Genomic DNA, 13,141 nt, shown 5'->3' with positions numbered 1-13,141 from the left:
ATACGTGTGATCTCGACATGTATAATCGAAGCAAGTTCTAGAATAACAGTTTAATGTTGACATACTCAAACCGCAAAAGAAGTGAGCAAGAAAGAAAGCTATATGCTCAAAAGGCTCAAAAATCTCACCAAAAATTTGGGTTTTTGATGTCATTTCTGTATACTTAGGATTTCAAGATAATACCTCAATTTAGGAGAAATAGTCTAAAAATTTTATTTCTCAAAATATCAACTAATCATGCTCGATTCTTTAAGGTCCTATAATCAAATAATCATGCATAATTCCCTTGGTCTAATTCACGACATATCAACAATAATTGTAGATCAATTAGAATTCATTCTATCAATATTATGAGAAAATCACTTAAGCACAAGACCAAATTCAGGGATTTGAGAATAATGCAAAAAGTTAGGTTTCATGTTCACCCCCCACACTTAAGATGTACATTGCCTTCAATGTACAGAGATAGATTATTCAAAATAAAGAAAATCATAAGAGGAAAGGAGGTGAAACTCCCTGTAATATGGATGTGGAGCTTGATTCTAAGGATGGAGTGTTTGGGAAAAGTGGTAGCTGCCATTGTTCTTGGCTAGATGAAGAATTTGGGTCGTTGAACATGGCACTCGTGAGGTATTGTTTCCCTTTTGTTTCCTCATTCTGTAAAATATTCCTAGCAATTTTGCTTGGAAGTCTGTAGAATCATGAAGAGCTTATTAAGAGTTGGTGTGAAAGAGAGCATAGTGGAATTACTTGTTAGAAATACCAAAAAATAGAAAAAAGTAAAATTTACTAATATAGATATGTCTTTCAAAATAAAATAATAAAATTGAAATGAAAATAAAAATAGAAATAAAATAAAAATAAGAATAAATAATAAAAAATAGGAAGATTCAATGATCCTCATCGGTGGGGCCCTCAGGTGGTGGTGCTGGAGTGGCAATGTGAAAGTGCTGGCACAGCTGCTGCATTATGGCCTGCAAATCGTCCATCTGTCGGTCCCGTCGCCAATCTCGCTCTTGAATCATCTCGAACTGTGTAGTGCAATACTGCTCAAAGTGGGCGAATCGGTCGAAAAGATATGCCAATGAAGCAGCCGCATGAACTGGTCATTCCCTAGGTGGCACGGTGGAAGGCTCCTCATGCTGTGGGGGAACATCATCAGGAATGTCCTCAAGATCCTCCTCGTCAATGGCATGCGATAGACGGTACTAAGGAGGATCGGTCCCACGTCGGCACTCGATTATCCTCATGTGTAACATAGTCGTGATGCCCTATGGGGACATCTGACCTATCAGGGTAAGCGCTGATGACTAGGCCATAGTGTTGAGGAGGCCGAAGTGTCTGGCAAGGCGCGTCACGTAGGGGCCGATGGAGATCACTCCCTTCCTATGCCACTCGGTCTAATGCCAAATGGCGAAAGCAATGAAGTAGGCCAAGTCAGTCACGTGTGCATTCGCTATGCACAATAAATAGTAGGCGTCGAGGGTGTTGACAATGTCGGTGCTCTCTCTCCTTCCGGTCAAGGTGTGTGCCAATATGGCATGGAGATATCGTAGGGAATGGGGGAGAACTGAGGCCTTCGAGCGGCTGAGGTCGTAGGTGGAAGAAAGTGGTGCCAAAGCCTTCCAGCACAAGGAGGGGGAGATGTGGATATTGCATGGTAGTGCATTCATGTCCTCCTCCTCCATAAACTCATCGGTGTAAAGTCCTAGAGCAACTCCAAACTCTAGGACACTCATCGCATGAACTAGACCTCCTAATCGGAAGTGAATGGTGCATGGGTCGTCATTGTTCGTCATCACCACCTGTAAATGAAAAGTAGAGCATAATTCTAAAGTTAGATCTAAATAAGTGGGCTCGATAATAGCGAAGAACCATTCCCATGGGTTTGTGGACAAGAGAGCGCGGATGGCATCAGCGAGCTGGACTTGCAATAGGGCAGCCCAGTCGATGCAGCGACCTGTGGTGATGGGTCGTGCGCGTAGTATCTAAAATAGCTCCTCCTGCGAAGCTTGCAGGAATTCAAGGAACGGGTACTGAACTTCGGCTGTAGCACGTACCGAGGAAAAACCTGGTCCCCTACGTCTCTTTGAGGAAGGGACCGCGGCCTTCTTACCTTTTGATGACGACATAATGTACCTGAAAATACATGAGCATTGATAGAATCCAATATACATTAGTAGTTAAGCAATAGGCCTAAAATTAGTATATGTTATTTAGTAGCTTAAACAAGTCAAATATAGAAAATTCTAAAGAAAATTCCTAACTTGTCTAAAAATAGTAACAATATCTATGCAAAGCATGTAGAATACTGATGTAGCAACACAAATTGGAAAAATAAGGTTGAGAAAGTGAACCAAAGGTTGTTGTAAAGCGGTGCATGGGCGTGTGGTGGCGAGCACGGGCGTGTGACGAAGAGAGGAAGCCGTGTGGTGGGAAAATGGAGGGTATAGGGAGGGGAAAATGGGGATTAATGCAAGGGGAGTGGATTTGAGGGTGGTTTGGGGGTTGGGAAAGTGAGAATCTGGGGAATGGTGGCTGGAATAGGGATTAGAGGTTAGGGGAGGGTAGATTTCGGCTAGGGTTTTGAAAGGAGGAAGAAGATGAACAGTTGTTTGTTTATATAGGGGAGGGCCACACGACCTAGGGCCACGCCCGTGTACTTTGAGGGTGAGCCCGTGTTTTTCGAATTTTGCGAGTTTGGTCGTGCCCGGCTACTATCACACTCCCGTGTGTCTTGGGCGTGTGTCAAACACGGCCATATCGCACAGCCATGCCTCGCTTTGTTCACTTCTCTCACGTCTATGTTTTATGGTAGCACGCCCGTGTTTTTCCTATCAAGTTCACCCACGGCCATGTCGCACGGCCATAGGGATTTATCGCACCCCGTGTTTTTGAGAAATCATGTCCTGCTTCAACACGGGCGTATCACAGGACCTTGTCTCTTCCTCTGTTTGGCCATGGCTTTAGGCACGCCCATGTGCCTGGCCGTGTGTGCTAAAAAACTTTGCAATTCAAAGACTAAGTTAATTTATTTGAAGTGTGAGAAGTTATAAAAAATAAAGAAATCAAAATATGTTAGTGCTCGGGTTGCCTCCCGAGATGTGCTTATTAATAGTCTAAGCTTGACTTACCTCTCCATTGATTTATCATGGTGGTTTGAGGAGTTCATACTCGTTTCTGCTGTCAATCTTAAAATAATGTTTTAATCGGGTGTTGTTTACCTTAAAAGTGTCGAACTTGGGATGACTCACCTCAATCGTACCGAATGGGAAAATACTGAGTACCGTAAGAGGGATTTCCTCATTTGGTATGGTAGTGACAATGTGGGGATCTGCGGCATCCAGTAAGACTTTATCGCCAACCTAAAGTTGATTAGGAGAGGTATCAGGCTTGTTTTGGCGTAGTTTTGGTTTATCTCGTGTTCTCAGTTTGTGTGCTCGCCATTCATCTAGCTCCTCTATTTGAAGCCTTCGTTCCTCATGGGTGTCTTTGTTCTCTACATGATAATAGTGCACTGTCTCCGTTGTCTTGGTTCGAGGGGGTTTTATAGCGTTATCTTGAGTTTTAGAGGCTTTGACTGAGTCGCGTGCTTGAAGTGTTACTGCGTCGTCACCTGCACGAAGTGTTAGCTCTCCTGTGCCTACATTAATAATGGTTCTGGCAGTTGCTAAAAAGGGTCGTCCTAAAATTAAAGGTACCTCGTTATCCTCATCCATATCTAAGATGACAAAGTCTACTGGGTAAATAAACTTATCAATTTTAACGAGAACATCTTTAATAATACCCTTAGGAAATCTAACTATTTTGTCAGCCAATTGTATGCTTATCCTAGTCTGTTGGGTTTACTGAGACCGAGTCGTTTAAACATTTTATAGGGCATAACATTTATACTTGCCCCTAGATAAGCTAAAGCATTATTCACAGATAAACTACCAATTAAGCAAGAAATTGTAAAACTCCCTGGATCTTTCAATTTGTTAGGTAGCTTATTCTTTAGAATAGCTGAGCAGACTGCATTGAGTTCCACATGCGATGTAGCGTCTAATTTCCTTTTATTGCTCAGAAGTTCCTTTAAGAATTTTGCTGAGTTGGGCATCTGCAAAAGAACTTCAATAAAGGGTAAGTTAATATGTAATTTCTTTAAGAGTTTAACAAACTTACCGAATTGTTCTTCTGTTCTGTCTTTCGTCATCGCTTTAGGATATGGCACATGAGGTTCATGATTCGTACTTACCTGTTTGGGGTCATTATTGTTTACCTCTTCTCGTCCTTTGTTCATCGCGTTGTTTTGTTGTATTTCTGGCTCGGGTGCAACGAGTCAGTCCTTATTTTGAGTGCTAATTGCATTGAGGTGTTCCCTTAGATTAGGTTCAGAATTACTTGGTAAGCTACCTTGTGGTCGTTCGGAGATTAGTTTGGATAGCTGTCCTATCTGAGTTTCGAGTCCTTGGATCGATGCTTATTGATTCTTAAGTGCTGTCTTGGTATTTTGGAAACGAGTTTCTGACACCAAGATGAATTTAGAAAGCATCTCTTCAAGGTTTGGTTTCTTCTCTTGTTGATAAGGTGGCTGTTGAAAACCCTGAGGATTTTGTAGCTTTTGATTCCCTTGACCACCCCAAGAGAAATTTGAGTGGTTCCTCCAACCTGCATTATAGGTATTACTGTATGGGTTATTTTGAGATCTAAAGTTATTATTACCCATATAGTTGACTTGTTCTTCTTCAGTTGTAGGATTGAAGGATTGGTATTCTGTATGCACACCTCCTCCGCTTGAGTCACACCTCATTACTGGATGTACCTGCGTAGAACCAAGAAAACTATCAATCTTTTTATTGAGAAGTTCTACCTGATTAGAGAGCATGGTGACTGAATCGATGTTATAAACGTCGGCTGTTTTCATTGGCTTTGTCCTCATAACTTGCCACTGATAGTTGTTCAGTGACATCTCCTCTATGAATTCATAGGCATCTTTCGATGTTTTATTGTTGATGGTTCCGCCGGCAGCTGCGTCAATCATTTGTCTTGTCGAGGGATTCACACCATTGTAGAACGTTTGAACTTACAGCCAAAGTGGTAACCCATGGTGAGGGCACCTTCTCAGTAAGTCCTTGTATCTCTCCTATGTATCGTAAAGTGTTTCTAAATCCATCTGCTTAAAAAAAGAGATATCATTACGTAATTTAGCCGTTTTAGCTGGCGAAAAATATTTTAGTAAAAATTTCTCGGTCATTTGTTCCCAAGTAGTGATAGACCCTCGTGGTAACGAGTTCAACCACTGCTTGGCTTTGTTTCTCAGTGAAAAGGGAAATAACCAAAAAGATGAGTGGCATCATCAGAAATGCCATTGATTTTGAATGTATAGAAAAATTCAAGAAAATTCGCCTAGTGCGTGTTGGGATCCTCATCCTGCAAACCGTCAAACTGAACAAACTATTGTATCATCTGAATTGTGTTAGGTTTTAGTTCAAAATTATTTGCAGCAATAGCAGGTCTAACTATACTAGAAGTAGTTCCTGTTAAAGAAGGTTTAGCATAGTCATACATAGTACGTGGAGCAGGATTTTGATTAGCTGCAATTGCAGGAGGCAGCCGATCACCTGGGTTTTCGACCATCTCTTCGGTTGGGGTTTGAGTATTGTCTTCTCACTCGTTCTCCGTGTATCGTAAACTACACCTTATTTCTCTTTGATTTCTACGAATTGTACGATCGATTTCTTCGTCAAAAAGTAATGGTCCTGACGGGTTTCTTCTAGTAATAAACAATAAAAACCTGCCAACAGAGAGAAAAAGTAAATTAACAAATAATAAAATAAAATAAAATTGCAAGAAAAATAAATGGCTAAAGTAATAAAAATTTAGTGTTCCTAATATTTCAATTCCCCGGCAACGGCGCAAAAAACTTGATCGCGTGATTCGTAACAAGTAATAAATATTTATAATGAAGATCAAACCTAGACTAACTATTATCACGGCGAAAAGGCAAGCGCACCTATCGAACAATAGTATAGTAATGGCAAGACCGGGATATCGTACCCAAAGGAACCAAAAGTACTAGAAATAACTATCTTTTTATTATCTAGCCTAATAATAAAAGGGTTTGGTTATTAAACTAATTATCTAAACTAATTAACTGATTTAATTAAAGCGAAGAGAAAATTTGGAAAAAGACTTGAAGAAAGCAATTGATAAAGACGAGACCCAAGGAGCAATCTACCTAGATTTCACTTGTTAACTGACTCTGAACTGGACGATTTATTCACTTGACTTGATCCGTGAGATTCCTTAACCTATGTTATTATCCCTTTCGAGACTAATAACTTCTAACCCTCAGTTGAATTAATCGAAATTTCTTTCTTAATTAAAACCCCTAGGAAAGCAGTAAATCACTCTATAGACTCCCATTTTAAGTTTCACCCTAATCCGGAAAAATCTCGTAACCATATTTCTAGGCGTTCGATCTACTCTGCTTAATTATGCCAAATCTACTCTTAGGCAGGGTGTACTCCTCCTCTGCATAAGCACATCAAATCATGAATTAATACCCGGAATATCAATTCAAGCATTAAGAACAAATTAAGTATTTATCATACAGTTCAGATAATAATAACAAGATCCATCATAGGTTTTATCCCCCTTAGGTATCTAAAGGGTTTTGTTCATAATAAAATAAGAGTACATCTCAAAAGTATAAAAATAAAAAAACATGAAGAAAACTCTAAAAAACCCCTGAAGGAATTCTGAGAGAGATCTTCAGTCTTGGAGTAGCTCCGGCTTTTGGGATGGATCGTCTAGCTTCCTTCAAATAATTCCTGGCGTGTGGTTCTGTATTCCAAAAAAGTTCTAGAAGAGGCCCCCTCTCTGGGTCATACTTAGGGTGTTTATATAGGCTTTGGATTGGCTTTCTTCCTCCCTAAGTACCCTTTTTCCATGTAAAATACAACTCTTTGAAAAAGGGACACGCCCGTGTGCCATGGTCGTGTGACGTAATTGCCACGACCGTGTGGGCTCAATGGCCAGGCCGTGAATCGTGTAAACCTTGGTCGACACCTCCGAAGGCCACGGGTGTGTGAGATGCCCGTGTGGTAAGGCTTAGGCCGTGTGATCTTCTCGATTTGGTCCGTTTTGTCCCTTTTTAGCTTGTTTTTGGCTCCTTTTGACTCTTGGTGCTCTCCTGAGTACAAAACATGAAATAACCGGATTAAGAGCACCAAAATCTACAAATCTAGTAATAAACATCCATAAATATGCTAAGTATTTGGAGTAAAACTATGTATAATTTGGCGTTTATCAGCATTCCATGAAGCCTTACAGTCTCAGAAATATATAAGTCAGCTAGTTTCTCGAGGGAGTAGTCGGTATGCACTGGTATGTAATGGGCCGATTTTGTTAGTCTATCCACGAAAACCCATACTGCATCTTTCTTTTTCAGGGTTACCGGCCAACCTGTCACAGTTCCATAATGATCTAATCCCACTTCCACTCGGGGATCATTAAAGGCTGAAGTAGACCCGAAGGTACTTGATGTTCAAGCTTTACTTGCTGACATACTAGGCATTTAAACACAAACTCTGAAATGTCTCTTTTCATACCTGACCACCAATACATTTTCTTAAGGTTGTCATACATTTTCACACTACCCGGGTGGACGGACAAACAATCACGATGTGCCTCTCTTAGAATCTTTAAGAGAAACTATCAAAATCACTTACTTGAGAGGGCTTAAAATTGCTGAAATTTTTGAAGCTTTCAAACCCCAACAATGGCTGATTTTCTGTCAAAGAGGAAAAAAATGGATGAAGAAGTTGAATACTAGGTTTTAAAGTATTATTAAAATACATATTATGACATCAACCAACCTAACCCTTTGACTAGTTACCCATTCTTGTCTCATGGCCGGCCAAGCTCTTCTAATAGGGTCTAATTGCCTTTTAAATTCCCCCAATTTTGATTCTCTAATAAAATAACACCTTTAGCTATCAATCTAGGATTTTTACACTTTATGCGATTTAGTCATTTTTTGCAATTAGGCTCACAAACGTCAAAATTAACTTACCAAATTTTTCATGCACTAATATGTTCATGCTAGAACGTCAAAATAATAATAAAGTAATCTTTTTAATTTTGGATTTGTGGTCCCGAGACCACTGTTCTGACTAGGCCCTAAATTGGGCTATTACATCATCTGCAATGTCACATCAAGACTGTCAAACCTCTGAGCGCAATATTGCTCAAAGCGAGTGAGCCACTCGGAGATGTCCTCTAAAGTAGGAGTAGTAGGAATAGGGCAGTGACACGAATGTGGATGCTATGGTAGGTCCTCGTGATAGAGAGGAACATCATCAGTGAAGTCTTTGGGCTCATTCTGAGTGTCAGAATGAAACAATCGATACTGAGGGGGATCTACTCCATGACATCATTCGATTATCGTCATGTGTATCATGCTAAGATTCCCTGTGGAGACATCTAGCCGACAAGTGTGAGTGTGAGGAACTGCTCCGGTGTGTCTAGGAGACAGAAGTGTCGAGCGAGGTGAGTCACATAAAGGCCTAAACAGATGGGGCCCTTCTTGTGGCGGTCAGTCTGATGGCAGAAGGCTAGAGCGATGAAGTATGCCAAATCAAATATATGCCCGTGCTCCATGCTCCATAGAAAATAAGCATCATGAATGCTAATGACTCCAATGCTCTCTCTCCTACCTGTCAAAGTGTGAGCTAAAAATGCATGAAGGTACCGTAAAGCTGGAGAGAGAGAGAAGTCGCCTTCGAGTGACTCATATCATAAAGTGTCTAGCTCACTGTAAGATCGGTCCAACAACATGATGGCGCATGATAGATGTGCCGATGAAGTTGAAAGAAGTTCTCGGTGCTCATAAATTCCTTTATGTAAAGTCCCATAGTAGCACCAAAATCGAGGATGTTAATATGGCGCACCAAACCACCAAGTTGAAAGGTGATGGTGACGAGCTTGTCATGAGTCATCATGACATACTGTACAAGAAACATCGTGCAGAACTCCAAGGTAAGCTCCATGTAGGTGGGCTCGATGATGGAGAAAAATCTGTCCCACGAGCTGTGGCAATAAAGGCACGAACATCATCAGCCAGTCAAACCTGCTCCAACGGGGCCCAATCAATACAGCTACTTAGGCCGAGTGGTCATACGTGAAGGAGATGATATAAATCCTCCTAGTGGCTCGCCGAAAATCAAAGACAGGGGCAACGGGCCTCGGCGAAAGTGTTCGAGGAGGAGGTCCCACCATGGGTCTTCTACTTTTTCGAAGTGGGGATGGCGATCTTGGATTTTCCACGAGTGTTCGTCATGGTGTGCTTGAAAAAGTAAAAAACTTTCATTAATAAATAAAGCACCACCAAACAAATATGCAAACTAGAGCTGAGAAGGAAGTAAAATCCAAGTAGTCCAAGTATTCAATTACTCAAAAGCAAAATGTACGAATACCTAAGCATGCAAAATCCATATATTAGAACTAGTGCAAAGCAATCTAAAGAACAAAAACAAATCATGACATCCTTAAAATAAATTTGATAACAAGAAGAAATAAGAATAATAACAAGTAACCGAAGTAGACTAATCATATTAGAAATAAAACCAATAAGCAGAAATATATAAATAAGTAAACAATCTAATGTTAAGAATAAAAAATCAAATAGTAATAGAAACAGTGAGCAAGTCATTTAATTAAAGAAAAGCAATAACTATTATATTAATTTAAACAGTAACAACTAGAATTAGAAAAGAAAAATGGCTAATAATAAATTAATAATAATAATAAACAATAAAGAAATAAAATAATCTAGCTAATACTAATAATACAAGATACGAAAGATATAAAGATATAAAGAAAAGGGAAGGGCAAAAGAGGAAAAGGGATAACCGACGGTGGTAGGGCAGTGTGGAGGCGCAGTGGTCGACGGGGAACGGTGGCCGAATGGTGAGGGGTTGGGTCATATAAAGGAAAGGAAAAAAGAAAGGAGAGAGAGGGGCGATGTGGTAGGCGAGGGGACTAGGGAGACGGGGCTAGTCCCACTGAGAAAAAGGGAAGGGGAGGTGTGTGGTTGGGGATGGATGTTGGTTGTTCGGCACGAGCAGGTGGGGTGGTGGAGAGGGAGGCCGAGGGAAAGAAAGGAGAAAGGAAGGGAAAGAAAAAGGGAAGATTCTGTTTGTGAAAGAAGGAGAAAGGGTGAAGGAAGGGAGGGTGCATCGAGGGTAGGGCGATGGGAACAGCGTGGAAGTAGGTGGTGGCTAAACGGTGAGAAGGGAAAAGGGACAGCGGCGGCTTTGGGAAGATTGAGGATGAAGAAGACAAAACAAGAAAGGAAAAAAATGAAAAGGGGATTAGGGTTTAAATGGGTGACACGATCGTGTGAGGCCCGTGTTGGGCCACATAGCCATGTCACACACTCGTCTGTTCTCTCTTTAGCTCGTGTGCGTTTTAACACTACACACCCAGTCTTCACACGGCCCTAGACAAGCCCTTGTGTCTAGGTGGTGTGGTGCACACAGCCGTGTTGCATGGCCATGTGCATTCTCCTTCACTTTTCCCACTCCTGTGTGACCTTTCACACGCCCATGTGGCTTAGCTGTGTCTCGCACACAGCCATGTGCCTTGCCCGTGTAACTCTCTAACTTGTTTTAAAATTGAAAAATTTAGCTCCAGGTTTCACACGGCCTAGGACGTGCCCGTGTGGACTATTTTAGGCCGTGTCTCTATTGATTTTTGGAAAAATTAAGTCCCAGGCTCCACATGGCCAAGGACACGCCCGTGTGTCTAGGTCGTGTAACTTACTGTCGATTTCTTTAAAAATTTAAAACTAAGTCTAAAAATTCCACACGGCCAAGGACACACCCGTGTGTCCAGGCCGTGTGGGTTTTAAAAACTCAAAATTTTTTTATTTATTAATTTTAAAAATATCATTAGATAAAATTAAGAAACTAGCAATGTTAATGCTTGGGTTGCCTTCCGAGAAGTGCTTATTTTAAGTCTAAGCTCAACTTACCTCGTATTCACATGATCACGGTGGTTCGCGGAGTCGAATCTCCTCTTTCTCATTGTCCATTCTTTAATTAAAATAAGGGTTGAGTCGAGTAATATTTACCTTAAAAGCGCCGAATTTAGAATGAGTTACCTCAACTGTACCGTATGGGAAGACATTCAGTGCCGTAAAAGGAGTTTCTCCGTTTGTATTAAGCTCTGCAATGGCAATTCGAGGGTCTGTTTTATCTAATAACACCTAATCCCCAACCTTAAATTGGTTTGTTCCATCCTTATGCTCGTCATGGCATTGCTTTGGTTCTGCATTATGTATTCTCGGTTTCTCCTTGACATGTGTCTGCCATTCATCTAGTTCATCGATCTGTAACCTTCGTTCTTCATGAGTTATTCTATTTTTTTCGCATGAGATGGAACGTGGCTCTATCACATTTTTTCGAGGTGTTTCCTGCAAAGAATGTTAGCTACAAGGTTATTCATATTAACAGAAGTCGTATATTCATCTCGATCACTACATGTCCTAACAAAATCATAAGCTTGGAGTTTAATCTTGTCATCACCCACATGAAGTATCAATTTATCTATACCAACATCAATGATGGTTCTAGCAGTTGCTAAAAAGGGCCGACCTAGAATTAAAGGTACGTTACTATCCTCATCCATGTCTAAGACAACAAAATCGACTAGGAATATAAATTTGTCAATTTTGACAAGAACATCTTCAATAATACCCCTAGGAAATCTAATGGTTCTATCTACCAATTGAATACTCATCCTAGTTTGTTTGGGTTTCCCAAGACCTAGTTGCTTAAACATTTATAGTGCTTGACATTAATACTGGCCCCTAAATCAGCCAAAGCATTATTCACATTTAAACTACCAATTAAATAAAGAATAGTAAAACTCCCTAGATCTTTCAATTTGTTCGGTAGTTTATTTTGCAAAATGGCTAAGCAAACTCCATTTAGCTCCACGTGCGACGAATCATCTAACTTCTGTTTTTTTCTCAAAAGCTCTTTTAAAAATTTTACGGAATTGGGCATCTTTGAAAGAGCTTCAATAAACGGTAAGTTAATATGCAACTTTTTCAAAAGTTTAAGAAATTTACCAAATTGTTCATTTGTATGGTCTTTCTTTATTGCGTTGGGATATGGCACACGAGGTGTATAACCGTTACTAACTGGTTTTTTCTTATTTTGGCTTACCTCAACCTTACCTTTACTCACCACACTTTCTTGCCTTGGTTCTAGTTCAAATTCAACTAATCCTTCTTCATCTCGAACAGTAATTGTATGAAACTGCTCTCTTGGGTTAGTTTCGGTGTTGCTAAGCAAGCTACCTTGTGGTCTCTCTGAAATCAACTTAGCAATCTGACCTATTTGGCTCTTGAGCCCTTGAATCAAAGCTTGTTGATTTTTAAGTGTTGTTTCGGTGTTTTGGAAACAGGTTTCTGACACCAAAATAAACTTCTTTAGCATCTCCTCAAGGTTCGGCTTCTACTCTTGTTGGTCAGGTGGTTGAAAGCCTGGAAGGGGTCGTGGTCTCTGGTTTCCTTAACCATGCCAAGATAAATTGGGATGGTTTTTCCAACCTGCATTATAAGTGTTACTATAGGGATTATTTTGTAATCTAGAATTATTACCCATATAGTTGATTTGTTCGTTCTTTGTGCTAGAGCTGTAGGATCAACATTCTAGATTGTTTATCCCTCCTCCATTTGTATCGCACTACATCATCGGATGTACCTACGTAAAACCATATAAACCATCAATTTCTTACTTAAAATTTCTACCTGATTCGATAGCATGGTGACCGTATCTACGTTAAAAACACTAGATGCTTTCATCGGCTTCGTCCTCATGACTTGCCACTGATAATTATTCAGTCACATCTCTTCTATAAATTCATAGGCCTCTTCAGGTATTTTATTATTCAAGGTACCACTGGTGGTTGCATCAATCAATTACCTAATCGAGGGGTTCAAATTGTTGTAGAAAGTTTGAACTTGTAACCATAGAGGTAACCCATGGTGAAGACACCTTCTCAATAAATTCTTATACCTCTCCCATGTATCATATAGAGTCTCTAAATCCATTTGTACAAAAGAAGAGATATCATTCCTTAACTT

At 40.3% G+C, this 13,141-nt stretch overlaps 2 non-coding genes across 2 annotated transcripts; both read left to right on the top strand.

Moving 5' to 3' along the window:
• Positions 1-5,081: 5,081 nt before the first annotated feature.
• Positions 5,082-5,188, top strand: LOC121204343 (small nucleolar RNA R71). The gene has a single exon (XR_005899270.1). It is a non-coding gene; the product is annotated as a small nucleolar RNA R71 (small nucleolar RNA).
• A 7,846-nt stretch (positions 5,189-13,034) lies between these two features.
• On the top strand, positions 13,035-13,141 carry LOC121204260 (small nucleolar RNA R71). Its single transcript, XR_005899188.1, has one exon. It is a non-coding gene; the product is annotated as a small nucleolar RNA R71 (small nucleolar RNA).

This window comes from Gossypium hirsutum, chromosome A07 (genome assembly GCF_007990345.1).
Source record: "Gossypium hirsutum isolate 1008001.06 chromosome A07, Gossypium_hirsutum_v2.1, whole genome shotgun sequence".
In the NCBI taxonomy this organism is placed as follows: domain Eukaryota; kingdom Viridiplantae; phylum Streptophyta; class Magnoliopsida; order Malvales; family Malvaceae; genus Gossypium; species Gossypium hirsutum.
This window is presented reverse-complemented; position numbering and strand designations above follow the sequence as displayed.